Source organism: Antechinus flavipes, chromosome 2 (genome assembly GCF_016432865.1).
Source record: "Antechinus flavipes isolate AdamAnt ecotype Samford, QLD, Australia chromosome 2, AdamAnt_v2, whole genome shotgun sequence".
NCBI lineage: Eukaryota > Metazoa > Chordata > Mammalia > Dasyuromorphia > Dasyuridae > Antechinus > Antechinus flavipes.
In genome coordinates, this window is record NC_067399.1 from 507,237,109 (window position 1) to 507,264,562 (window position 27,454).

The window sequence follows — 27,454 nt, forward strand, 5'->3', positions numbered from 1 at the left end:
TAGGCTGTTGTCTATTATCCATCTTGTGTACCATCTTTTCTCCTCAATGTTTCACTCATAGTTTTTTCTAGGGTAAAGACGTTATTATGTGAGTAAGAAAAGGGGAAGAAGATCAGATGAGAGAAAGGAAGGGACACTGTCTTACTGCTGGAGTGTATGTACTGGGGAACACTGAAGGCTTGCTTAACTTGGAAAGACTTAAGATGGTAGGCTTGGGGAGCTAATGAATTTTCAGGGAGTCATACTTCTTGTGGCCTCATTTATGGGTCACAATACATTCTCCTTCTGTTCTGAGGGTTCACGAGCATTAAAAAATGGGTTGGATCAGAGTGATTCAATTCTATTACCATAGCTAGGCATAGCTGGAACTGTTATAAAAGCTAAAACATAGAGATCTGTTTTTATTAGCACAAACCTATGAAGGGTCAGTTCTACACAAAAATAAAACTAACATAAAATTTATCATAGTGAAATAGCTACCACAACTAGGCCTATACCCTAATCTTAAACAAAAGGACCTATGCATTAAAAAAAATGACAAATGTTTTTATAATGACAAATGAATAACAACTCAAGACATTAACAATCAATTAGGGAATGGCTGAACAAATTATGGTATACAAATGTAATGAAATATCCTTGAGTTAGAACATTAAAGAGAATTTCAGAGAAACCTAGCAAAATCTGTATGAATTGATACAGAACGAAATGAACAGAATCAAAACAATTTATACACAAAATCAACACCATAAGGAAAAAGAAACACCAATCTCAACCAGAAAACTGAGGATGTACACTTCCTGACAAGGTGGTAGGCTAAGATATAGGACAAGACAAACATTTTCAGATATGACAAATGTGAAAATTTGTTTTGCTTGACATTGGATTTTTACAAGATTTTGTTTTGTTTATTAGACCCAATATTGGGAAGAGGGAAAAAAAGACAGAGAGACATTACCAAGGGATTGTAGCTGAGCAGGACTGATTAGAGTTACATGTTGAATTTTTACTTAAAAATAGGGGGGAAAAGCTCTGTCATAATACCTAAATCAACAAGAGAAAATAGACCTATCTGGCAGCCTAAATTTCTGACAAACTTCAAATCCAAGCTTTAACTTGTCAGTGTAAGACAGCAATGAAGGTAATTAGTGATTCAACAAGCTTTTATTAAGTGCTTGGTCAGTGCGGAAATAGAACTAAAGGCAGAAAGAAAGATGGTCCCTGTCCACAAGTAGCTTACCTTCTAACACAGGAACCAACACACAAAAGAGATCTAAAACTTGGGGAGGAGGAGAGAGAAATATTCAAGATGGGGTATGGCAGAGACAGTTCTGTGGAGAAGCCACCGTGCTGAAAAGGGAGGAAGTCACCATGGACCAGGGCCTATTCTTTAAATTGGAGGTTCTGGAAGGAATCAGCCAATCAGCTAAAGCCAAAAAGCCTCAAAGGCCACAAGAAGAAGGGACTTCCAGAATGAAGATGCTTCTAGGACATGACAGGGAATGGCCTGTGGAGGTGGAACTGCAGCGCAGCCGGGATAGGAGGGAGATCAAGGAGAGAAAGGTACAAAACGTGGTCCAACTGAGCATGACCCTCAGGCTATGTTGCCCTAGAAGGGTATGAGTGTGAGTGTGAGTGTGAGTGTGAGTGTGTGTGTGTGCGCGCGCACATGCACCCACTCATGCGCCTATGTCAGAGAGACAGGCAGAGGAAGAGAGAACATTTTTTAAGTAAGCTACAAAAATAAATTTTCTAACTTTAATTCACGCTACTTCTGCTACTACCATAACTATCATCAATAAGAACTCACATTGAAGGAATGAGATACACAATAGTCTATGTAATAAAGTAATAACAATCAGTTACATAGTTAAGATTTGCAAAATGCTTTACGAGTGTTATTTCATTTTATCCTGTTAACAACCCTGGAAAGTAGATGCTATTATTATTACCTCATTTTACAAATAATGAAACGATTAAGACTGTACTCTCAGCTTGGAGGTACTTTGCCTAATTTTTGTCCTGGTAGCCTTTTAGTTAGATGTAGTGGCTCATGGCCTCCAATTACAAATAAAGTGCCTCCATCAAAAGAGGTTTTCATGGGACCCTTGTAGAAGGAACAAGAGATGGTTTACAGAGTCCTGAAAAGATAAAATTGAATGAGGGCCATGAGACTGGGAGCCATGAGACTGGAGGTCACGAGAATTGAGGCCACGAGACTGGGAGCCACGAGAATCGAGGCCATGAGACTGAGAACCACGAGAATCAATGTCACGAGAATCAATGTCACAAGACTGGGAGCCATGGGAATCGAGGCCACGAAACTGGGGGCCATGAGCAGTTTCAGCTTAATTGAAAAAGTCAATTTTCCCCATTAAATTAAACATTTGCTATGCCTCTTAATAGTTGTTTAAAAAATAATTTATAGTTAATAGTTGTTTAAACTTAATAGTTGTTTAAAAAAAACCAGAGAATCCTCTCTCACACACAAGAAGAGCCACAAGAATGGGGGCCACGAGAATGGCCATGAGGAGTGCCTTAAATGAAATAAAATTGAATGAAGTCAACTTAATTGAAAATGAATATCATTATTGATGATTAAAAAAGAAAAAGGCAAAAAGAAAGTGAGTTCTTTCTTTTGAAGTGTTTATTTTCTAATGGAAAAATTGCACAGTAAAGAGAATGAAAAAGGAAGTGAAGAAGGTACTCACTGTAGGAGCTTGCTAATAGGACTCATTAATAGAAGATGAAAGAGAGCCTCAGAGAGACATTTCATGTGGAGGAGGCCATAGGGACAGGTGGTTATTTGAGGGCAAAGGGGATCCAGCTACTGAGGGAAGTTCTGAGATGAAACAACACAGTTTGGAAATCTGAGAGCCAAGAACAGGGATAGGAGGGGAAAAAGGATAAAGACAAAATTAGAAGGGAAGCGATAAACTGGGAAAATTTTTTACATTCAAGGGTTCTGATAAAGGCCTAATTTCTAAAATATATAGAGAATTGACTAAAATTTATAAGAATTCAAGCCATTCTCCAATTGAGAAATGGTCAAAGGATATGAAAGATAATTTTCAGATGAAGAAATTGAAACTTTTTTTTTTTTTTTTGACTAAGGCAATTGGGGTTAAGTGACTTGCCCAGGATCACACAGATAGGAAGTGTTAAATATCTGAGGCAAGATTTGAACTATTCACTGTGTCACCTAGCAGCCATTTAGTCATATGAAAAAGTGCTCCAAATCACTATTGAGCAAAGAAATGCAAACTAGGTACCTTTCAGATTGGCTAAGATAACAGGAAAAAATAATGATGATACATTTTTGGTGAAGTTGTGAACTGATTCAACCATTTTGGAGAGCAATTTAGAACTATGCTGAAAGAACTATCAAACTTTGCATACTCTTTGATTCAACAGTGTTTCTACTGGGCTTATATCCTAAAGAGATCATAAAGGAGGGAAAGGGCATGTGCAAAAATGTTTGTGGCAGCCCTTTTTGTGGTGGCAAGAAACTGGAAACTGAGTGATGCCCATTAATTGGAGAATGGCTGAATATGTTATGTCATATGATTGTTATGGAATATTATTGTTCTATGAAATGATCTGCAGGATGATTTCAGAAAGGCCTGAGTAGACTTTCATGAACTCATGCTAAGTGAAGTGAGTAGAACCAGGAGATTATTGTACTTGACAATAGCAATATGATGATCAATTATGATGATTTAGGCCAGTTCTAATGAACTTGTGATGAAGAGAGCCATCTGCATCCAGAGAGAGGACTGTGAGGCCTGAGTGTGGATCACAAAATAATATTTTTACTCTTTTTGTTATTGTTTGCATTTTATTTTCTTCCTCATTTTTTTCCTTTTTGATCTGATTTTTCTTATGCAGCATAATAATTGTGGAAATATATACTGAAGAATTGTACATATTTAATATATATCAGATTACTTGTCATCTAGGGGAGAGGATAATGAGAAGGAAGGGAAAAAATTTGGAACATAAGGTTTTACAAGTGTTAATGCTGAAAATTATCTATGTATATATTTTGAAAATAAAAAGCTTTAATAATAATAATAATTGAGTTGAATTGAAATCCTAATTGTTCTTCAAGTTCCAGTGCAAATGCCGCATCTTTCATAAAGCCTTCTCTCTTCCTCTAGTCAAAAACTATGGATACTGCTTTGGAATTTTCAGAAAATTTGCTCATTCTGTCTTTATCAGGTTATATTTTATATTGTCAACTTGAATATTCTCTTCAACTTTCCTTTTTCTTCCTACCACACTAAATTTCAAGCCTACAAGAGGATAGCAACTTTGTCTTATTTATTTTACTTTCAAAAATCAACAAAATTCTCTGCATAGATTAAGCAGTGTTAACCTGAATTTAAATGACTTTCCGTTTTTTTCTAGAGTCTGGGATTTTCACAGATGAGGAAGATAAAACCTTAAGAAAGCATTAAACAAGCACACGAAGCTAGTAAGTGACAAGGTAATATCTGTTTTCTGTCTGACCAGCCTGTAGACTGATGCCAGAAAAAAGGCATCATAGTGGAGGATGGAGTGTCATACATGATTGAGAAGTCTTAATGTTAGCACAGCAGGAGGTGTTTCCTGCAGCTGCATCCTTGAGATGACCACCGCCAGAAGAAAGAAGTGTGCATGCTTGGCTGGCTGTAATATATGGACCTTGTATGAGTCCATAATCACACACTGTAGCTTAAGGTGAACATGCAATCTGCTGTAGTTCTTCAATTTTCTTAGAAGTCTTTCTGACCTTCCAAGGGCATAGAATAACAATGATAAGCTATATTTTATGCTTTAATTATTTGCTAATGTGGATTAATGTGTATTTGTAGTTGAAGAATTTATTTTTGTGAAGGAAGAAATAAAAAACTGTATGGAGTCTTGTATTGACAACTTTGTACACTGAGTAACTTTTCCACAAGGGACATCTGTTAATCCTTTTTGGAGGGATTCTAGATGTAAGACATAAAATAGTTTCCATGGGGTTCTATTTTGGTGTCGAAACTATAAACAAAAATGGACAAAAACCTAACTCTTTTGCTGAGGGGGGGGATTCTCTAAGATTAAATCCAGTCAATATGAATTGAGAGAAAGTGTCCCTTGTGGTATAAAGTCATAGATTTTATACTTGATTTGTTCAACTGATATTTATAAAAAATTAGTCTGTGGTCTTCCTTGTTAGTTTCTCCCCATCTCGAGGGAAATTATTTTATGTTTTTTTGAATATATTTTGTATGTTTATATATATATAATGGCTGTACAATCTTACCTGCCTCACTTTCTCCTCTAGAGCCATCTGTGTCCGGTGGAAAGATATCAAGATGACTGGAGATGGCCCTGGGTGCAGGGGGAGACTGGCCTTTTTAAGTCCAGGTCTTAATTTGACTTAGGCAACTATCTATTCAGTGATTAAGGCTAGATAAGTAAAAAATGAGGCAAAGAATGGCTTTTTTAATGTACTAAAAAAAATAATCTGGGAAGGTAAGACTCTCTGGGTTTCTGGCCAAAACAGAAATATGTTTTGAGATTAACAAAAAGAGATTAATAAAAGCTGGTAGAATTGAATTGAATTTCACCTTCCACTTCCCCTTGGCCTTATGATCATTCCAAATCATTAAAAAAATTTTTCTTGCTTCATTTCAGGCATAAATGAGCCACATTCACCAAATTATTATTATAATTTTTTGTTTAAAAGGAACTTTTAAACCTTGTGGTTTTCTTTTTGGTGGGGGGAAGGGTTAATAGGTGGCGAGAGAAGGAAGATTCAAAGTGGTGAATTATTGTGAGTTTAAGTCTTATCAAAGCTATAATAGTATTAAAGTTATTTTAGTAATCTTCTTCCCTTCCTTCCTGCTCCCAGCTTTTAAATCTGGGGATTATTAAATAAATAACTAAAGAGTAAACAAAAACAAAACAAATTATGAATGAATGAATAAGACCAGCTCTCTGTACTTAGTTCCTAGGTTTCCATATCTTACAAGGCAGGTCACATAGAACTGAAAATTCCATTATATTATATTAATTCCATTTCCATATAGAGCAGAAAGGTTAGTAAAGTTCAGAGCATAATGAAAAAATTATTGGAATTAGAGTTAGTGTATCTGCCTTTGAATTTTGACTGTGTTACTTACTGGTCAAATGATTTTGGACAAGTTACTTAACATCTCTAGGTTGCAGTTTTCCTCATTTGTAAAATGAGGAGGAATTGGACTGGATGATTTCTAAGAAATCTTTTATATTTAAGTCTTAAAATAGAACACATCAAGTGTTTGTAGCCAAGGAAGAAAGAGGGGATTGGATTTGAATCTTAAAAGAATGGGTAAAAACTAAGTGAATTATCAAGGAGAGGGCAAAGGTGTGGGCAAAGTAGTGAAGATGTGAGATAATCTGGCCCAAGACAAGGATTTCTATAGGACAGAAGAAAGATGAGTGTAAAAAAGTTGGATGGTACCAAATTGCAGCACTTTGAATGCTAGACTAAGGAACTGGAGAAACCTTTTGTAAGTCAAGAGAATTTAGTGAAGATTTTTGAACTGGGATTAACATGGCCACTCCTGCTTTGAGGTGGCAAAAATGGATGTAGAGAAAAGGAAATGTGACTGAATATTTTTCTATCATATTAACAGTAGTGTTTTTGTTCTTGTATGATATCAAGGTTGGAAAATGAGAAGAAATGAAAGAAAAAGAAGTAAATTCTTCAGAGAAGAGATGAGGAAAAGATATAGCTCTCTCTTTGTTGCAGGGTTATGAGGACTATGAGTATGGAATACTATATATACCTCATATACTGTCAAACAAACATGGATGATGTGCTAGTTGACTTTCCTTTACTACTTTATTTGTCCTTTTCTTTTTAAACTATTTTTTCTTGTTTTCCTTTCCAAGGGAATTAGTATTTTATTTTATTTTGTTTTGTTTTTTATTTGTTAAAACTTTTTATTTTCAAAACATATGCATGGATAATTTTTTAACATTGACACTTGCAAAACCTTGTGTTCCAATTTTTCCCCTCCTTCTCCCTACCTCTGCCCCTAGATGGCAAGTAATCCAATATATGTTAAACATGGTAAAAAAAATATGTTAAATCCAATATATTCATACATATTTATACAATTGCTGCACAAGAAAAATCAGATCAAAAGGAAAAAAAAGAGAAATAATAAAATGCAAACAACAACAAAAAAGAGTAAAAATGATACGTTATGGTCCATACTCAGTTCCCACAGTCCTCTCTCTGGGTATAGATGGCTCTCTTCATCATAAGATCATTGGAACTGGCCTGAATCATCTCGTTGTTGAAAAGAGTTGAAAAGTATCAATTATATGATTGATCATCATATAATCTGCTGTTGCCGTGTATAATGATCTCCTGATTCTGTTCATATCACTTAGCATAATCAGTTCATGTAGGTCTCTTCAAGCCTCTCTGAAATCATCCTGCTAGTCATTTCTTATGGAACAATAATATTCCATAACATTCATATACCATAACTTATTCAGCCAGTCTCCAACTGATGGGTATCCATTCAGTTTCCAGTTTCTTACCATTACAAAGAGGGCTGTCACAAACATTTTTGAACATGTGGGTGCCTTTCTCTCCTTTATGATCTCTTTGGGGTATAAGCCCAGTAGAAACACTGCTGGATCAAAGGTATGCACATTTTGATAGCCCTTTGGACATAGTTCCAAATTGCTCTCTAGAATGGTTGAATCAGTTCACAACTCCACCAACAATGGATTAATGTCTCAGTTTTCCCACGTCCCTTCCAACATTCATCATTATCTTTCTCTGTCATTTTAGTCAATCTGAGAAGTACGTAGTAGTACCTCAGAGTTGTCTTAATTTGCATTTCTCTGATCAATAGTGATTTAGAGCACTTTTTCATATGACTAGAAATGGTTTCAATTTCTTCATTTGAAAATTGTCTGTTTATATCCTTTGACCATTTATCAATTAGAGAATGGCTTGAATTCTTATAAAGTTGAATTAATTCTCTATTTTTTTAGAAATGTGACCTTCATCAGAACCCTTGAATATAAAAATGTTTTCCCAATCTATTACTTCCCTTCAAATCTTGTCTGCATTAGTTTTGTTTGTACAAAACCTTTTTAACTTAATATAATCAAAATTATCTATTTTGTGTCCAGTAGTGAATTTTAGTTCTTCTTTGACCACAAATCCCTTCCTTTTCCACCGATCTGAGAAATAAACTATCCATTGTTCTTCTAATTTGCTTATAATATCACAATTTATGTCTAAATCATGAACTTATTTTGATCTTATCTTGGTATATGGTGTCAGATGTGAGTCAGTGCCTAGTTTCTGCCATACTAGTTTCCAGTTTTCCCAGCAGCTTTTGTAAAATAGTGAATTCTTTTGAGTTTGTCAAACATTAGATTATAATAGACATTGAGTATTTTTTCCTGTGAGCCTAAACTATTCCACTGATCAACTTCTCTATTTCTTAGCCAGTACCAAATGATTTTGATGACTGCTGCTTTATAATATAGTTTTAGGTCTGGCACAGCAAGGCCATCTTCATTCACATTTTTTTTCATTAATTTCCTTGAAATTCTTGACCTTTTGTTCTTCCAGATGAACTTTGTTATTGTTTTTTCTAGAGTTAACTATTTTTTAAAATGAGGTATGACTTGATGGGCAGAGGAGGTATGAAAGATATAAGTGATGTAATTATATAAAAATAAGAGATATTAATAAGAATGGAAAACTCAAAATAATCAGAATTTTGTTCTCCCCCTTAAGGCAATTGGGGTTAAGTGACTCAGGGTCACACAGCTAGAAAGCATTAAGTGTGTGGAATCAGATTTGAACTTAGGTCCTCCTGACTTCAGGGCTGGTGCTCTATCCACTGTGCCACCTAGCTGCCCCCAGAATTTTTTTAAAAGAAGTAAATATGGAATGATGATATAAGACAAGTAAGTGCCTATAGGGAAATGTTTTTTAAAACCAATTTTGAATTTCAGGAATTGAGAATTAAAAACACAAAATTAACATTGATCCTTCTTTTGTTTGCTAGGTCACACATAAAAAGTCTATTTCTTTTGCCAAGTAATATGGTACAGTGGTACCAGAAGGCAACACAATATAATGGGAAAGAGGTTTGAATTTGAATTAAAATTTTGTACTTCTCTGGCTATGAGATTCAAAGTATCTTTAAGTCCTTCTGGGGTTTCAGTTTTCTTATTTGTAAAATGAAGAGTTGGATTAGATGTTCTCTATATTCACTTCTAACTCAAAGTCCAATGATCAAATGGGAAGAATATTGAATTGGTTACAGAAAGAAGGGAGAAGGAAACAAGAATTTACATAGCATCTACTATGTGCTATTAAGTGCTTCACAAATATCTCTAATCCTCAAAATATCTCTGGGAGGTAGATGCTACTGTTTTCTCCAAGTTAAGTGACTTGCCCAATATCACACAAGTGTCAGCAGTTAAATTTGAATGCGTTTTCCTGATTCTAGGCTCAGTGCTCTATCTGTTGTGCTACCAGCTGCCTCTATATCTGGTTTCTTCATCTGGTTCTGCTACTTACTCATTGTGAGACCTTATACAACTCACCTCACCTTACCTTGTAAGGGAATTAGATTAAATCAGGAATTTTTTACCTTTTTTATGTGCCACATGCCCCTTGGTCAGTCTGGCTAAGCCTATTATGTCCTTTTTATAACAGATATAACATTATAAAAGAAATCAGTTATATTGTAGATAGTCATCAAAATATTAAAATTTATGTTTGTACCCCACCTCCTCCAATCTAAGTTCACAGATCTTAGCTTAAGAACTCCAGATTTGATTATTTTTATCATTCCTTTTAGCTCTTAAGTGTCTGATCTTCTGAAGAAGATGGCATTCTAGATTGTAGAATCAGATGGAAGATAGAATTTGAATTTGGACTTAAAGGATGTGTAGAAAGGATCAAGAAAGAATAAGACATTCTGGACAAAGGAAATAGCGTGAGTCAAAGAAAAATGAGAATCTCAGAAATGTATAAGGAAGAGCCTTACTAGGTAGGAGGGTTGAAGAAAAGCAAAAGGGTGTAAGAATGGAAAATTTGGTAGGGGCAAGATAGTGGGGGAACTTGAATGCAAGACTAAGGAACTAGATATCATCCTATAGGAAATAGGTAGTTATCAGATGTTTTTGAGATGGGGAGTGATGTTATTCCTTCCACCTTCAGAGGTGGAGGTAATGCTAATACAAAGAGAAAAAATGGTGGAATACTTGTCTATAAAATTAACTATAACTGCTGGTTTTTTATTACTTCTGAGGTTGGAAGTAGAAAGAGAAGAGTGAAGAAGTAAGGACAGGAGGAAAATGTATGACAGATATTTCAGAGAAGTTTCATACTTAGGCTGAAGGGGGACAGGATTAGAGCTAAAGATATAGAATATAAAAGTGAAATGAAAATGTGGTCTAATGGGAAATGGCAAATTAATAAATCTGTATTTCCCCTTCTGAATATTCCACTAAATAATCGTGTGGTCTTGAACAATTCCCTTTTCTCCTTCAAGTCTCAGTTTCCTCAACTATAACATTACAACATAAAGATGCCTTCTCCTTTCAATTATATGATTCCAAGTTACTTTATGTCTGTGACTAGTTTTTTTGGAGAAAAAACGGGATCCTCTCCAAACCTAGCATTCTGTAGGAGAGTTACAAAATAATAATAATAATAATAGTTGACATTTTAAGTCTGAAAAATACCTTAAATTCTTTATCTCATCTGAGCCTCACAACAACAAAGGAGGACAGGTATTATTGACATTATTATCACCATTCCATAGATGAACAAAGTGAGGTTTGAAGAAGCTATATGACTTTCCCAGGATCAGGTAATTAGTAAAAGTCTGGGATAGCATTTGATCTCAGATTCATGTTCCTAATTCTAAATCTAACACTATTGCATTCTCTTTCCTGGGCTACTTAACAGAGTTAACAAAACTTTCTGGCTCCAGTGTTTGAATTGAAGAAAGGAAGGTATTTTCCTTGTTATGTTAAAGTCATTGGTTTCATCAGTATGAGAATGGAACAGATGGAAATAAAATATTTACCATTTGTAACAAAATCCCAATTGGACCAAAATTTACTTGAAGTAAAGGATGTACAGGGATGGAGAAGGGAACAGACAAAAACAGCTGTCTCCCAGCTGCTGGCAGTGGGAAAGAAAGCCTTTGGCCTTTCCCTAAACTGGCCTTGCTCTTTGGGAAGGAATATAGCTGATATAGTCTGCTCTTTTACTCTAAGAAGGAATCCTAGGCTAACCAGGTCTCTTCTTTCATCTACAGCTAGGACCCTGTTACTTAAATGAGCAATTATGTTGGACCAGCCTCTTCATTCACTTGTATTATTCTGTTCCCTGCTTCTCACAATACAGACCTTCGAATGGATCTTCCATGGATCTTCTCCAAGCCCACTTCACGGGTGTTTTCCTCTCCATATTCTCCACCCCAACCCATCTGCTAGTCTTTAACCTGCCTCCTCCCTGTCCTGCTCTATAATCTTGCCCTCTTCTCCTACGCTTTCCACTGTGAACAGCTGTTCTCTATCCCATCATCCACCACGGCCTCTTACCCACTTGAACAGAAGGTGCCCAAGGAAGTATCCTGTTGTCCTTAGAGTCAGACTTAAAGTATTGAAAATTTGGGAGGGACTTCAGCCATAATATAACCCCCCGCCTTTTATATAAGGGGAAAAAAAAGAGTGATGATAGAGTTGCTAACAGAGCTAGGATTGATTCTAGATTTCCCAGATCTCAGAGAAGTGCTTTTCTACCTCATTCCGTTCTGTAGTTTAATGACCCAAGGGAAGAAATTAGTTTACAACTTCTATTGAACTTTACATGAAAGACCCAGAAAAAGGCACTTTTTCTTTAAGGTACCTGCAGAGTAATGAGGAAGGTGGGATACAAATGCATCTAAAGATATTCTTGGAATTTGAAACAGGGGAGTGGATGTGCAATGAAGTGAGTCATTCAGAGAAGTCTTATGAGATGGTGATAGACAAGCATTTTTGTAGGTGAGAAGGAAGGAGACTTACTTGGCTGTAACTGAATAGTAGAGTTGGGGAGTAATAATAGGAAGGGTGAAAGAGATAATATAGGGAGATAACTATAGGAAGTATCTGAATACCTGGCTAAGGATGTATTCCAGGAGAACCTATAGTGTAAGGGCTTGGCAAGCCCTTTTCAGGGCTGCTCATCCAATTGGTCACCCAACTCTCACTTGTGGCTCCAGGAAGCTTAGACATGCGTACAAGCCACACTTGGTAAGACCATTTCTACAGATAGGCTGAATCAGATTGGCAGTAATTGACAGGTTTAAACATGTTGATGAGTTAGGAAAATGTCTACTCCAAGTACATGAAGACTTCCCCTGGTGAAGAGCTAGGAAGATGGTGGAAGGCACCATGGAACTCTTAGAGCTTGGTCAGATATAAAAAATGTCAAGTCATTCACTGCATCCCAGGCCACTAACAGTCATCTTGACTTTTTGTCTTGCCATTGGACGTCAATGAAAGAGTGAAGTTGATGACTTTGTGCAATTCTGCTTCATTTAAATCCAATTCATAAGCAATTCAAGACGCTACCCACGATGTTATTGGTCCTTTCTAAAACCAAGGACAAACAACAATAAGGATTCTAGATGAGATAAAAACATGGTAGTCTCATTATGGACTCTTGGACAAAAAGTCTGAGGTGATACTTTCAGTTGATTTGCAGATCGAGCATTCATAGAATTTCAGAATAGGAAAAGACCTCACAACACAAAATGTCAGAGATGGAAGAGAATTCAAAACATGGACTATCATAAATGGAAGAGAATTCAGAACATGGAATTTCAGAACTAGAAGGAACTGTGGGACATGGAATGTCAGAGCTGCAAAGAACCTTTGAACATAGAGCATCACAGTAACAAGATACTTTAGAGCAGAATGTCACAACTCAAAGGGAGTTAGAGATCATCTACTTGAGAGTTGTCAGCCAGCAGACTTATGGCCATTATATTCCTAGTATAGCTCAAACCAGATTAAAATGTAATTGGGAAATATTTAACAAAATAAATGAAAATAGAATAAAACATAGATAATACGAATTTGTAGTTTTCTAAGTCAATATGCACCTCTCAGTAGTCCTTATGTATAATCTATGGCCCTCTTTTTTCCTTTGAGTTTGACATCACTGAGCTAGTCTAAGATCCTCATTTTACCTCTGGGAGAAATTGAGTCCCAGAGAAGGGCATTGATTGCTTTGCTTGCTCTAGGTTACACAAGTCAAAGTTGAGTCGTACAGCCAGCTCTGTCCTCTTTTCACTAGGAATCAGGCTACAGTGGGCAAAGGTATACTTTAGAGGGAGAAAATTTGTTTGCGTTGAAGTAGAGGCAAGAGTGACAGGGAATAGGGAACTTTGTGAAGAGTTTAGCCCCTTAAGAAAATGTAGCAGAGTAGGAGAAAATAATCTCATCTTAAGGAAAAACCCCAACAGCTCTAAGAGGATTGAAGAAAACCTACTTAAGACTATAGTCTGTAAGCTCCATGGTCTCTCCTTTAGCCAGATGGGATGAAAAGGATTGGTGTGTAGTTAGCCCTCACCCTCTAATAATTTTAGTTTACTTCCATCAGTTCATTGAGTCAATCTAAAAATACCACCAGCATGAGTCACATTCCTGTACCATTCATTACTTGGAGCTGAAAAAACAAAGTGAAAGCAATGTCACACCCTAAAAAGTGGGCTCTTGGAGCCCCTTTAGTCAGCTTATTACCAATACTATTTCAGACTTAATTGCCAATAGACTTCTAGGTGAATAGGGAAGATGGAACTTCTTAGCAACAACTTATTTGGAGGGCTAACCCAATCTGCCAGCTTAAGATTCTGATGATAGGATTTTTCCTGATTGTCATACTGATCCCTAGTAGTTTCTTTCTCTCTTGTTTTCTGCATCAGATTCTCAGTCTTCAGGCAGACACACTCACCCAGTTAGCCTTCTGTGGTTGTCTACATATTTTAGCCATTTGCTGTTCCCACTCTTTTACAGGACCCAGATTGCAGAGCAGAGAATTCCATCTTCAAACAGAAACTCCCCCCAAAATTATAAGAGGGGTTTTTCAGTGAAATTCATTTTTAAGTTGCATATTCTAAATTTGGAAACATCTGGATTTTCAAGCCACAGGAAATTACAAGCTACATTCTGGATATAAAATACATGTTGGTCTATACAGCACATGAATTAAAGATAGAAGTCAAATATGAAAACGTTTTCTTGATGGCTGACCTGATGACATGGCCATTTCAGCTCTGAAATGTCCTACATGATTATTTTTAGCATTTGAAGAGCATCTTCTCCTGACTAATATTTCTAAGAAAATGTGTGTATATGTGTGTGTGTGAGAGAGAGAGAGAAAGAAACAGAGAGACAATAAGAGAAAAAAAGAGAAAGTGAGAGAGAGAATAAGAGAGAGAATAAAAGAGAGAGTGTGAGCGAGAGAAAGAATAAGAGAGAGAAAGTAAGAGAGAGAGAGAGAGAGAGTAAGAGAGACAGTGTAAGAGAGAATAATAGAGACAGAGTGTAAGAGAAAGAGAGAAATAGAGAGAGAGAAAGAGTGAGAGAGTAAGACAGAGAGAGAGAGAGAAAGAGAGAGCGAGTGAGAGAGAAAGAGAGAGCGAAAGAGAGAGAGCGAGAGAAAGAGTAAGAGAGAGACAAAGAATAAGAGAGAGAGAAAGAAAGAGTAAAAGAGACAGTGTAAGAGAGAGTAAGAGAGACAGTGTAAGAGAAAGAGAGAGAGAAAGAGAGAAAGAAAGAGAGAGAGAGAAAGAGAGAGAAAAAGAGAGAGAAGAGAGAGAGAGAACACACAAATGAATGTCTGTTTTCCAGCAAATGAGAATATCATTAAGTGGCTAATGTTGAGAGAAGTGCTTTTTTTCTCACCAATTCAAAATGTACTGAAGTTTTATTCTGGGAAAGTGTAGTTGTTTGATGTGAGAAAAAACAGTCCTGAAAACAGTGAATGTCACAGAATAATCTAGCTTCTATCTTGGATTAGATTTTAGGCAGCCAAGCATCATGGTCTATGGCATGGGGGCTCCTCCCTTAGACAATGAGGGGATATATTCAAGGGATATATTTGGGGAGATCTGTCTTAAATATTCCCAGCCATATTTCTGCTTCTCCACTTGCAGAGGGAAAGGTAGATCTACCACATGAGAAACATTCTCCAGCTCCGGGGAAGGGATTTGGTTTTCTGAGGAAAATGCAGACTCTACTTCACTGGTGGATTCTGCATTCTTTCCTAGTGAAGTATAGTGCATGGAAAAATAAAATATATAGTCAGCATTCTTGTATGTTGTACAAATGTACATTGTTAAAGAATTGCTTAGTGACAACTGGAGACGGTTGCCTTAGTTAGTCTTCATCCATTCCATATAGAGCAAGCATGATGATCTATACATAACTGGGTCATTAATGCGTTGTGTTGATCAGGATAGGTTTATATCTGGTCTTTCCAAATTATAGTATGTATATAATTTATGTATGTAATAAACACACACATATGTATATAATTTAGTACCAATGACAATTAAAAAAAATTCCAAGGTAATCCCAATAAACTTTGGATAGAAAATGTCATTTGCATCCAGAAAAAGAACTATGGAGATTGAATGTAAATCAGCACATGCTATGTTCACTTCTTTTTTCTGTTTTTTTTTCTCTCCCATGGTTTTTTTCCTTATGTTCTGATTTTTCTTTCCCAATATGATTCAAAAAAGTAAATAAAATTAAATAACCCCCCAAAATTATTAATCCATGTGTTTTTAGATGCAATTTTTTTTGGTTCAGTAATTTCAGTTATGTCCAACCCCATTGGGGATTTTCTTGGGAAAGACACTGAGGTAGTTTGCCATTTCCTTCTCCAGCTCATTTTAAAGATAAGGAAAATGAGGCAAACATTTGCCCAGGGTCACACAGATAGTGGCTAAGGCCAGATTTGAATTCAGGAAGATGAGTCTTCCTAATTCCTGGTCTATAATTCTACCCACTATGGTACCTAGTTGCCTTTTTATGTATATATGTTTATGTGTATGTGTGTGTAGTATACATGTATGTATGTGTATGTATAGGTGCTTTGTGTATGCACGTATATGTAACACAGGAAAGAATGTGTATATTTATAACAATATAAATATAATTATGATTTGGAATCAAGACACCTGGGTTCAAATCCTGATTCAAGCATTTACAATGTGTTTGACTGTGAGCAAGTCAGTTAATATTTTTGAACTTCAATTTCCTTTCTACAAAATCATGATAATGATATTTTAACCAACCCCTCAATAAGTCCCACATTGGCTTATTTTGAGGAAATTGCTTCTTAAACTTAAACATCTGAATGTGTGTTACTTCAGTATTTCAATAATTCCTTGATCTTATTGATGTAGGTACGGCTACTTTCTTTACAAGTTCAGATCACAGTCCACCCATGCCTTCACATTGTATATTATTTTTGTGCATGTTATTATAGGGTTTATTTCTCTGATATAATGTTAGTCCTTTGGAGGCAAAGACTAAGTTTTGTCTTTTTATTTTATAAATTTTATATTTTATATATATATTTTATAAATGGCTAAAATATGGTAGACACAGTAAATGATTGCTGGTTGATTGAAATTTTTCATAGATCATTTAATTAATGCACTAGAGTTCTTCCTCTAACTCCTTTTAATATTTTGTGAATATCAATGTTATACTTCATTTGTTATGCATCAGTTCCTTCCTTTCTCCATTCCTTTCTCTTTTCCTCCTAGCTTTCACTTTTCCACTTCTAGTGGAAGTTATTCTTCCACTTCTAGTTCTTCTAGTTTGACTTCTAGTTTGACTTCCTCCTTCCTTTTCTTCCTTTTTCTTTTCTTTCCTGCTTTTCTCTTTTTATTTTTATTTTATCTTCCCTCCTTCTTTCTTGTTCTTTCCTTCTTTTTACCTTCCTCCTTCCTTTTTTCCTCCCTTCTTTCCTTTTTTCCTCCCTTTTTTCCTCCCTTCTTTCCTCCCTTCTTTCTTTCTTTCTTTCTTTCTTTCTTTCTTTCTTTCTTTCTTTCTTTCTTTCTTTCTTTCTTTCTTTCTCTCTCCTTCTCTGTTTCTCTCTGCGTCTCTGCCTCTTTATACCTCTCTCTCTTTTTATTTGAATTGGACATTTATGCTACTTGTACAGAAAACTTTTAAATTATTATGACAAATAGGTTTAATATGTTTCTTTTCCTCCATGGACTCTGGTTTATGCTGTTCATTTATTTAATAAATCTTTTTTTATCATAGAGGTTAAAAAAGTGCAATAAATTAAAAAAAATCCTAAGAAACAGAAATTGCAGAGAAGAAAAGGAATAGGGATCTTAATTAGTTGTTTAATTGACAAAAAGACACATAGAAGGAAGGAAAGAAAAGGGATCAATACGTTACCTATCTAAAACTAGGGAAAGGAATGATAAAAGGTGATTTGATAGGTCAGGAGAAGAACCAATGGGAATACTATTTCCTTCAGGAAAATTAAGCAAAAAATAATTTTAGAGATCAAGCACTATATTAAAAAGAAAAAAATTCTAATTCATTAAAAAATTAGACACAAATGAAGGAAAAATATTCACTTAACTTTCATAATTTTAAATATGAATGATAGGACCAACAAAATAACAAGAATATAAAACTCCACATTCCATTTCATAATTCAGAATGTCAGAACTTAGAGGAACTGAAGGAATAAAATATTAGAATTACAAGAAGTTTTAGAATAAAAAAATAGCAGATCTGGGAGAAATATTTAAATAAGCAATGTCAGAAGAGATCTTAGAATCTACAAGGCTAGAGCTAGAAGAGGTTCTAGAACATAGACATAGAATTTCGGAACTAGTAGAAACCATTAAACATTGAATTTCACACTTGGAAGAGACCTTAGGATATAGAATTTCAGAGATTAGAGAAACCTTGAAACAATGTGGCCTTAGAACACAATGACAGAGGGTAAAGACTTTACAACATAACATGAAAGAGCTGGGGAAGATCTATTCTAGAACATAGAATGCCAGAGCTAAAAACCTTAGAACATAGGCTATTGAAACGGGGTAACCTTAGAGACAAACTAGTCCAACTCTTTCATTTTACAGATGGGAAAACTAAGGTAGAGACAGAGGAATGGATTTGCTCTTGTTATCATGTCTCTAAGCCAATTTTCCTATCTCCCAGTCTAGCATTCTTTCCTATTATTTCCTGCCTTAGTCTCCTTACTGGCACAGCCCTGAATCACTCAAGACAAGAAGTAGTTTTACAGGAGTCTATAAGCTGAGAGATTTTTTATTTTCCCACTCAATGAACATCGGATGTTTGCTATGTTCATTTAAACTGGCTGAGCCAAGTTTTCCTCTCTCTCTGTACCATTGCAGGAGAAAAAGGAGTAGTGTAAGTACTCTGTCAGACAGTGATTACTTTCACTCTGTTAGGTCTGTGGAAGTCATTAGTCCTCTGGTTTGTTCAAGGTACTTTCTAGTGAAGATCATTCTGTGGGTTTGTTTATTGAGGAGAGTCTTTAAAGTTTCAGCCAGTCTCTCTGCCCTTCTCCAATTTCCACAGCTCTCCATGTGCACTTCAGTGTTTTATCTCCTAAAAAAGTCTGCTTTGTTCTTGCAGGTGCTTCCATCACTAATCAACTCTTTAATATTCGGCAAAAATCAGGATTTTAGACTTGGATGGCCTCTAAAGTTTCTTAGGAAAGCTAGGTAATGCAACGGATATAGAGTGTTGGGCATAGTGCCAGGAAGAATGAAGTTCAAATCTACCTTCATGTACTTTCTATCTATATGATTCTGGCCAAATCACTTAGCTTTTCTCTACCTCGGTTTCCTTGATTGTAAAATAGGAGTAATTGTATCTACTTCCCAGGGTTGTTGTGAGGATCTAATGAGATAATATTTGTAAAGCACTTATAATAATGTTTTACACATAGTTATTGCTTGTTTCTCTTCTAAACAAAAATAGACATTAAAAAGATGAGATAAAGATGAAATAAATCTATTTGATGAAATAAATGCTTAACTTTATTAGTTATACAAAACCTTTTGCTCTTCCTAAATAATTATATATACTAGGAAAGCAGTATGATAGAGGATGCTTCATTATGTTTTTTTTTTTTTTTAATATTGGTTTAACATTTTGGGATTTAGTGATTTAAAAGTCTGCTTTTCCGTTCAACTTATTTTGTAACTTGATTGTAACTGGATTTGTGGCTTTCATAACTGAAAAAGATGTATCACAAAGACACTTAGATACAAATGAAGGAAGTATATTGCCTCTGACTCTCATTGTTCATTCCCATCTAGGAATGCTATTATCAGTCAGATAAAAGTTTTTGTTGAAATTTGGCTAGCAAATTTCTATCATCCCTCATGTCAAGCAGGTGTTCTTGCATACCAAATTGAAAGCATTCATTATATTTTTGTGCTTTTAACAAATGCTTTTGAAACCCTCTGAATATTTTGGAAGTTTTTCACACAGGTTAAAAAATTCTGTTTACAAGTTTTTAAATTATTCAGTTTTGAGAATTTTTATAAGTGAACCAATGTTTTTGACAAAAGTTAGTTTTTAGATATTTTGCTGATTGTGAGAGTGAATGAGCTAGGATCTTAAGTTATAATATGTCTATTCTTTGGGTGAGATTTATTCAGAGAAGATATGTCTTTATTCCAAATCATCTACTTAGTAACTTCAAATTTTCTAAACTTATTGTCAGATCTGATTAAATCATCATTGCTTTCATCTCATGCAGCTGAGACAGAGTTTATTCAAGGAGCAGGAGAAATATCATTTCTGCCATGATTTTTCACTGGCTTGCTCTCATATTTTTAATATTATTTCCAATTGGGATTTCTTGACAAGAATCTTTTAAAGCCATTTGTCCATTTTATGGGGGTTGGTTTAGTTAAAACAAGACAACATAATATGTACTTCTATTGAGTTGGCCACATGTTTATTGTAATGTATTGTAATGTGCTGAAAGTGAATAGATGAGGGAGGGCACTTCTATTAATCCCTCAGCACCTTAAAATTCCCCGTTATCTTACAATATCTTGTATATCAATATCTATTCCTATTAAAAACACTAACATGCATAGGGACAAATGGAACTTTCTTTAAGATGATATGTAGTATCTATCTGAAACCCTTAGCAAACCTTTTCTAAAATGGGGATGAGCCAGAAGCCTTCTCACTAATATGAAGGGTGAAGCAAGGGATATCCATTGTCACCACCATTATTTAATATTGTACTAGAAATGTTAACTATTACAATGAGAGACATTAAAATTTTAATAGTATTTTATTTTTCCAAATAAATGCAAAGATAGTTTTTAACATTCACTTTCATAAAACTTTGTGTTCCAAAGTTTTCTCCCTCTCTTCTGCACTCCCCTCCATGAGGTCCTAAATGGTGAGTGTAGTATACAGAGAGAAAGTGAAGCATTAATAAAATTTTTCCTTAGGGCAGGCAGGAAGAAGGTTCTGTTAGAGATAAGCATAGCTCCTGTGGTTCCATTCTCTGTGAAAGTAAAACAGTCAGAAATCCTAACTATGTCATATCCCTGAGGCTAAATGTTTCCTATAAATCAATTTATGGCCCATGCCATGAATCTCCTTGGGTCAGTCTGCCATGGCATTCTGTCTCATGGTGTCTTTCCCCTTACCCTTCCTTCATGTCTCTCCTAACCCACCTTATGGAGTATTTTGACTCCTGAATCCACTTCCTTATAGCTAACTAACTCTTTTAGGGTGCTAAATCCCTTTCAGGATTTAACCTGCCAGCTAAGGACATGCTCCAACCTTATGAGGTATTTCCTTTCTCCTGGTAAATGGCAAGTTCCACTAGGGAACTTGCCCTTTCCATAAATCCCCTTCTTATGGTGTCTATTGTATCTCTTCATTTTACAGATGAGAAATCTAAGGTTCAAAGAGTTAGATGACTTACTTACCCATAGAGATACCACTTATTCTATTTTGTCTGAATAGCCTGTCATATCTCTGTCTCACTGGACAATTGGAGAAACTTTTGGAGAGTAGTGATGAGATCCTGGGTAACTAGGTGAGATTAACACAAGCCAGAAACACCGATTAGGATTATAATACTACCTGAGATAAATTGGAAGGGCACTGATGGGATCAATTCAGCCTTAAATAAGCCTTTTGTTCTTAAGTACATCTTTTGTTTAAGTGGAGTTTAGATTACAATCCAGTCCTAGGTAGAGATTTTTGGAAACTCCACTTTACTATATTCAATCAGAGAAGTCTTTGGAAAACCTATTTTATTGTAGCCAATCAGAAAGCCAAATTATGGTGTCAAACTCCTATAATGCCATATTTTCCCTATAAATCTGCCTGTAGCATATGCCATTTTTTAAAATTTAATTTTTTATATATATTTTTTGAGGGGTGGTCTGTTGCATTTTTTATTTATTTTGTTAAACATTCCCCAATTACATTATTTTTCAAATTTTTTTACAAAAGTTTTTATTTTCAAAACATATGCACAGATAATTTGACAACATTGACCCTTGCATAGCCTTGTATTTCACATTTTCTCCTCTTTCCCCTCACCCCCTTCCCTAGATGGCAAGCATCTTCAAAAAATGGTAAAACTTACATGAACTAATGAAAAGTGAAGTAAGCAAATATAGAAGAAACTATACAATGACTACAATAATGCAGATGAAAAGAGCAACTACTTCAAAATAATTGACAAATAGCAGGAAATTATAAAATCTAGTGTGTTAAACATGTTAAAATAACATGTCATTTTTGCTTAATCACTTTTAGGGTTAATGTTTCATGGTGTCCTGTCTCATAGTGTCTTTCTCCTTGTTATAGCTATCTAACTCTTTTAGGGTTAAATAATTCCTTTTAGGATTAGCCTACTAGTTAATGGTGTAACCCATTCCCTTGATATTGCCTTTTGGGTTTATCAATGGCATATTCCCACGTCATGGTGTATTCCCTTTCTCTGTGTTAATTGTGAGTTCCACTAGGGAACTTGTGATTTTCCTTATTAAGTGTTAAAACCCTCTTTCTTGCTAAGTATGATATTTTTTCTATTGTTCTCCCAAATCTATTTCATATTTATAATCCCTGGTGTCAATTTTATCTCTTCATTTTGTCTATAACCACTTTTAGAAAAATAAAGGTACCTTTTGGCAAAGAAAACACTATTGTGAATTCACATTTGTCTTGCACCTTACAAACTAAGAATTGATACCCCAACTTCATCATTAAGCCTATGTCTTAATCTTTGTGCAGCTGTCAATGTCCATCACAAGACCTTTAAACAGAGGTATTTAATTAGGATTTGTTAAATTAAAAAATAAAAACCAAATAATAGAGCTTCCCTTTGAAAACAATACTTTATAGGACCTAAACTATAGTCTCTGAATCTTAGTAGGCTGAGATGACTCCTATCTAGTCTGTCTGCTCTGGTGGAGAGTCTCCATTCCATCTTACATTCTTCTATTGGATTATCTGACTTGCAAGTTGCCTTCTTTTTATCTTCTACCTGACTAAGCACATTTTAACTTAGTCCTTTTCTCTGATAAGTCACCCTTGTTGCTTGCTTTTCTGACTAATCCTATGGTTTGCCCCCAAATCTTAGTTCTACTACTTCTATCTCTCCCTTAACTCTGCATTTTGAGGGAGATGCTTAGTGATTGGTTAGTCTCAATCCTTTAAGAGAGTTCCTAGTCTCTTTCTGAATTAATTATAGCATTTCCCTACCAGGATTGTAATAAAGATAAAATAAGAAAATATTTGCAAAACACTTTGTAAAACATTATATGCTATATAAGTGCCAGCTATCATCATCATTATCATCATCATCATCATCATCATCATTATCATCATGATCATTATTGTCCCACTGAAGGTTATTATAACTGAGCAACATTTAGGCTATTAGAATTTACCCAGAGAATCTCAGATTTGGAAAATCAAAGATCATTTGGCATTTCCCATAAAGAAGAGTGGTTTCTACAACACTTCTTCCAGAGATTATACCGGGCTGTTTGAAGATCTCCAGTTATGGAAAACTCATCAACTTTTAATTTATTCAACTCCACTTTTGAATAATCCTGAACAATTTGGAAAAGGGAAAGACTGAGTTTGGCCTTGTTGGGCAAAAGTATTTACAATCTATTTCAAGTTAATACTGTTAAATACCAGTATCATTAAATACCTAATGTAGAAGTGCAAAATAAGGTTTTTCCAAGGGCAAATGCACCCTTAAGAAGAAGGGAAGTTCAATTTCCAACTGATCTGAGGTTGTGGAGTGAGTCCTAAATCTTAGATATAATGGTTCATGGCTTTTGTGGTGTTTTTCACCTTTCCATCCTAGTACAGATTGGAATTAACTAAGAGACAACCAAGTCTGGGCAAAATATATATGTGTATATTAAAGAGGACAGGAATGCCATAAACAAATCTATGAATCTATTGGTCCACTCAGATGTGGGAATAAATTCTTCCAATTTGCCTCACACTGGTGCAAAAATTCTTTCCTCTTTTCTCCTGTAGTATTCTTATCTGAATCACTTTTGGGACAGTTCACATCTTATGTTATCCCTTGTGACAATTTCATATGGTAGAAGAGCCCTGGACTTACTTAGGCTCAGCAGACTTGGGCTATCCTGGATATTTACCCTACTACCTTTAAATGTTCTAGGCCACGTTCTAATGTAGGAGTTCTTAATCTGGGATCTTTAAAAATATTTTGGGACCTTTAAGAATATTTTAAGAATAATTGGACCTTTAAGACTTCTTTTTGCAAATTTATTTCAATATAATAAGTTTTGTTTGTAATCCTGTGTACTTTTCCCCTCCCCATTTGTGGAGGGCTGCGTGTACTTGAAACAAATAATCTTAGAACAAGGTGTTAACTCAGTGGAATTAAGATAATGCTTCTCTTGTTTACATGTATTTAGTACTTAGTATAGTTCTACAAGTTGACACCTATTCTACAAGATTGATACTTATGATGATGTACTTATAATAGAGTATATAAGAGCTAAGAGATCTGGGAAGGAAGACAGACTCTGAGATAGACAGAGAAGACAGAGGAATGGAGGCTGAAGGATAGACTCTAAGATAAAGACCCTCATCCTGCCCCAGGCAAAAGAGATAGACTGTGAAGGAGACAATAAAGACTTTGGACTTCATTCCTGACTATTCTTGTGGTGATTATTCTGCTGAAACCAAGGCCCATTTGGAGGACCTTCAGAGAGTTAGTCAGAATGTCACACCATTTAAAACCAGTATTCTAAGAAGGGACCATTAGGTTTTACCAGGAAGCTAAATGGGCTTATGACACGAAATTCTAAAAATTCTAAATTGCAGAAAAGATGCTGTTCTACATTGGTGCAGGGAGCTTCTCCATCCAGGAATTTCCTGGACCAAGCCCTTATGCCAATTTAAATCCTATATTCTGATTTAAATGTTCAGCTTTCTTTTAACAAAACTAAAATTATAAATTGAACTTCCTTCTTCCCATGAATTTCTTTTTTTCCCACTATGAATGGATATTAGGGGTGAGACCATAGTAGATAGTCAATATATATTTTATTTGTTTTCCTCCTAAATGTGTGTTGGGATTATGCAATGAGTCAGGATAAAGGATTTTGATCTTTCTCATTCAATAGAACATCATGTTCAGTCTCACTTCTCATTTTTGGTAAACCTCAGCATCATGTGGAAAATGGACCAAGTACATTAATATTGCTCAAGTCTTCCTTTTCACCATCTAAAAGTGGTCATCCCTTACCACTCTTCCTCCCTCAGTCTCCAAGCCCAATCTTATTTGAGATCAAACTATTCTTTCTCACTTTCTCACTCATAGGAGTGCTAAAAATTAAGTATGTTTCTGGGGTTAAAAAAAAAGAAGAATCCCTCTTTTAAAATATGAATCACAATCTAAAAATGAACTCATTGAATATTTCACAAAGGTATTATGAAGGTATGCTCAGCTTTGAGGTTCTAGATTTTCAATAGAGTCTTTTCCCATTTAAAATATATTCCCTTCTGTTCTTCTGGTCCACCAAGGTGGCTTATATTGCCTTTGTTCAATGGAAACATTGACTCTGACTGATTTTGACTTTTAATAAATCTAAAATCTGAGGAACAAGAGCTCTGTATTCTGATGGAGAAAATTAGGGAGTGGGAACATCTGGAGTGTGGTCTGTGGAAGTCTGGCCCTTGTGCACCGGTGAGAAAGGAAATTACCCTGGGATTCTTAACATGGGGAAAAAGGAAAGGAAAACCCTCATGCCAAGCCAAATAGAGCAGAGTATGGGCTCTGGGCGGGGGATGCACGTATGGAGAAGAATTGCTTAGCCAGGCATCGCAGATGGGGAAATGCTGACTTTGGGAAGCTGATCCAAGTTGGGATGGTGTCCAAAGAGAATGCCATTGCTTCTCCAAATTCGTATGCTTCCAAATGTCAGTTCACAGGCTGAGTGGGCAGAGTGTTTTGGGGGAAAGGGCAAATGTAGGACTTATATTTGCATTTATTTGTGTTGTCCTGTGAATCTGGTAGATGAGAGGTATTGAGGAGATCCTTCCTAGGAATGCTTAAAGTATAAACTTATGGTTCTAATTGTCTTGATTTAAAGCTTCTTATAGCAAAGAACAGACCTAGTTCAAGTACTGTTTTTCTTTTGAATAAATGGTCATGACAGTGCCTGAATTTTGAGAAAATAGAACAAAATGATGTGTATGAGTAATTCCATAAATATTATAAATATTCAAAGTTTTAGCTTCAGTCTTCACCACATCTACTAACCACTACTTTTTCTTTTTTTTTTTTTTTTATCTCCGATACAATGACTCAGCCAACTTGGGAATGTTATTTGTTGTCAAGGGGAAGCTTGTTGTAAGAGACAGAGTGCTAGATTTGGAATAAGGAAAACCTGACTTTAAATATGATTGGCATTTACTAATCTTGAACAAGTGATTGTACCAATATTTCTTTCTTTGCATATAAATAAAGTGAAAATAATCATTTCTGTGAGGCTTGAATGAAGTAATTCAACAAGAATTTGTTAAATATTTATTGTGTGCCAGTTATTAAGGTAGAAATTCTGAGGAAATACATTGTAGGATAGGAAAAAAAAAGAGAGACAGTCCCTGCCCTCAAATAGCTTATATTTTATAAAAGATGGTATAAATAAAACACTTTGCAAATGTGAAAGAGCTATACACCTCAACTCTTATTGTTTCCTCCATTTTAAGCCTGAATCATACACTTACTTGCTAAATGTTTGGCATTTGTCTGAAAATGATTGATAGATATGGTTTATTCCCTTGGACTAGTGGTAAAAAAGAATTGTGAGGCATAAAATTATATCAACTTATCTTGAATAACCTATGATTAATCTCAAGCACTTTTGAATTTTACAATTTTATCTGATTTCAGGGAGTTAGCACCCCTGAAAGCCATATTTTTAGTATAAAAGAAACATCCCATGAAATAATTTCTTTTCCTGATTTTTTTTTTTTACCTTTGAATTGTTGTTGTCAATTGAAAGTTAAACATTTGATATCTTCTTTTCAGATCCTTCAAGTCTTATAATACTTTTTGGATGACATCTTGACTCTTTATTTGCTATTCAGGGATATCGTTAGTCTGATATCAGATATACTCTCTATTCATAATTTACGCTACTACTCCCTCTTTCCCCACCTTTTTTGACTATTCACTCTAAATATAGTGGCTCAATCATCATTTCTTACACTTTTCCTTTGTTTCTCTGTCTCATTTACACCATTCCCCTAAGCTTCTCTACTTCAAAAATATGCCAGTTTAAAATCCTACCCATTCTTCCAAGTGCAGCTTAATTGAACCTAGATTGTAAAATCCTTGAGAGCAGGGTACCACATTTATTTTGATATTCATTGTGACAAAAGAATGCTAAAGAGATATTTAACGAAAATAATTCCTTTAATTCTGCACAGTATGAGAATGAATAAGAGATCTACAAAGTGCTATAAGTTCAAGAATCAAATTGATTCTTGATGCCCCAATTGATGATCAAGAGATATGAAGAGGCAGTTTTCAAATGCAGGAAAAAAAGTCATTTGAAAAAATACTTAATAATCAATCACGATTGATTAGACAATGCAAACCAAACCACTTCATACATATCAGACTGGCTAATATTATAGAAAATAAAAATAATAAATTTTGAAGAGAATATGGGAAAATTGGGACATTAATACATTATTGATGGAGTTGTAAACCAATTCTCAAGATTCTGAAGGACAATTTGGAATTGTGTTTGAAGGGCTATAATACAAGACATACCCATTAAGCCAGCAATACTATTATTAGACCTGTATCCCCAAGAGA

The 27,454-nt window shown here is 35.2% G+C and overlaps 1 long non-coding RNA gene across 1 annotated transcript in view; it reads left to right on the plus strand.

Moving 5' to 3' along the window:
• LOC127547078 (uncharacterized) overlaps positions 1-5,437 on the plus strand; it is a 58,138-nt gene extending 52,701 nt beyond the window's left edge. Inside the window, exons 3-4 of the long non-coding RNA XR_007950064.1 lie at positions 4,411-4,489; positions 5,315-5,437. This is a non-coding gene — a long non-coding RNA (uncharacterized LOC127547078). The remainder of the gene's footprint in view (positions 1-4,410; positions 4,490-5,314) is intronic.
• The last annotated feature ends 22,017 nt before the right edge of the window (positions 5,438-27,454 follow it).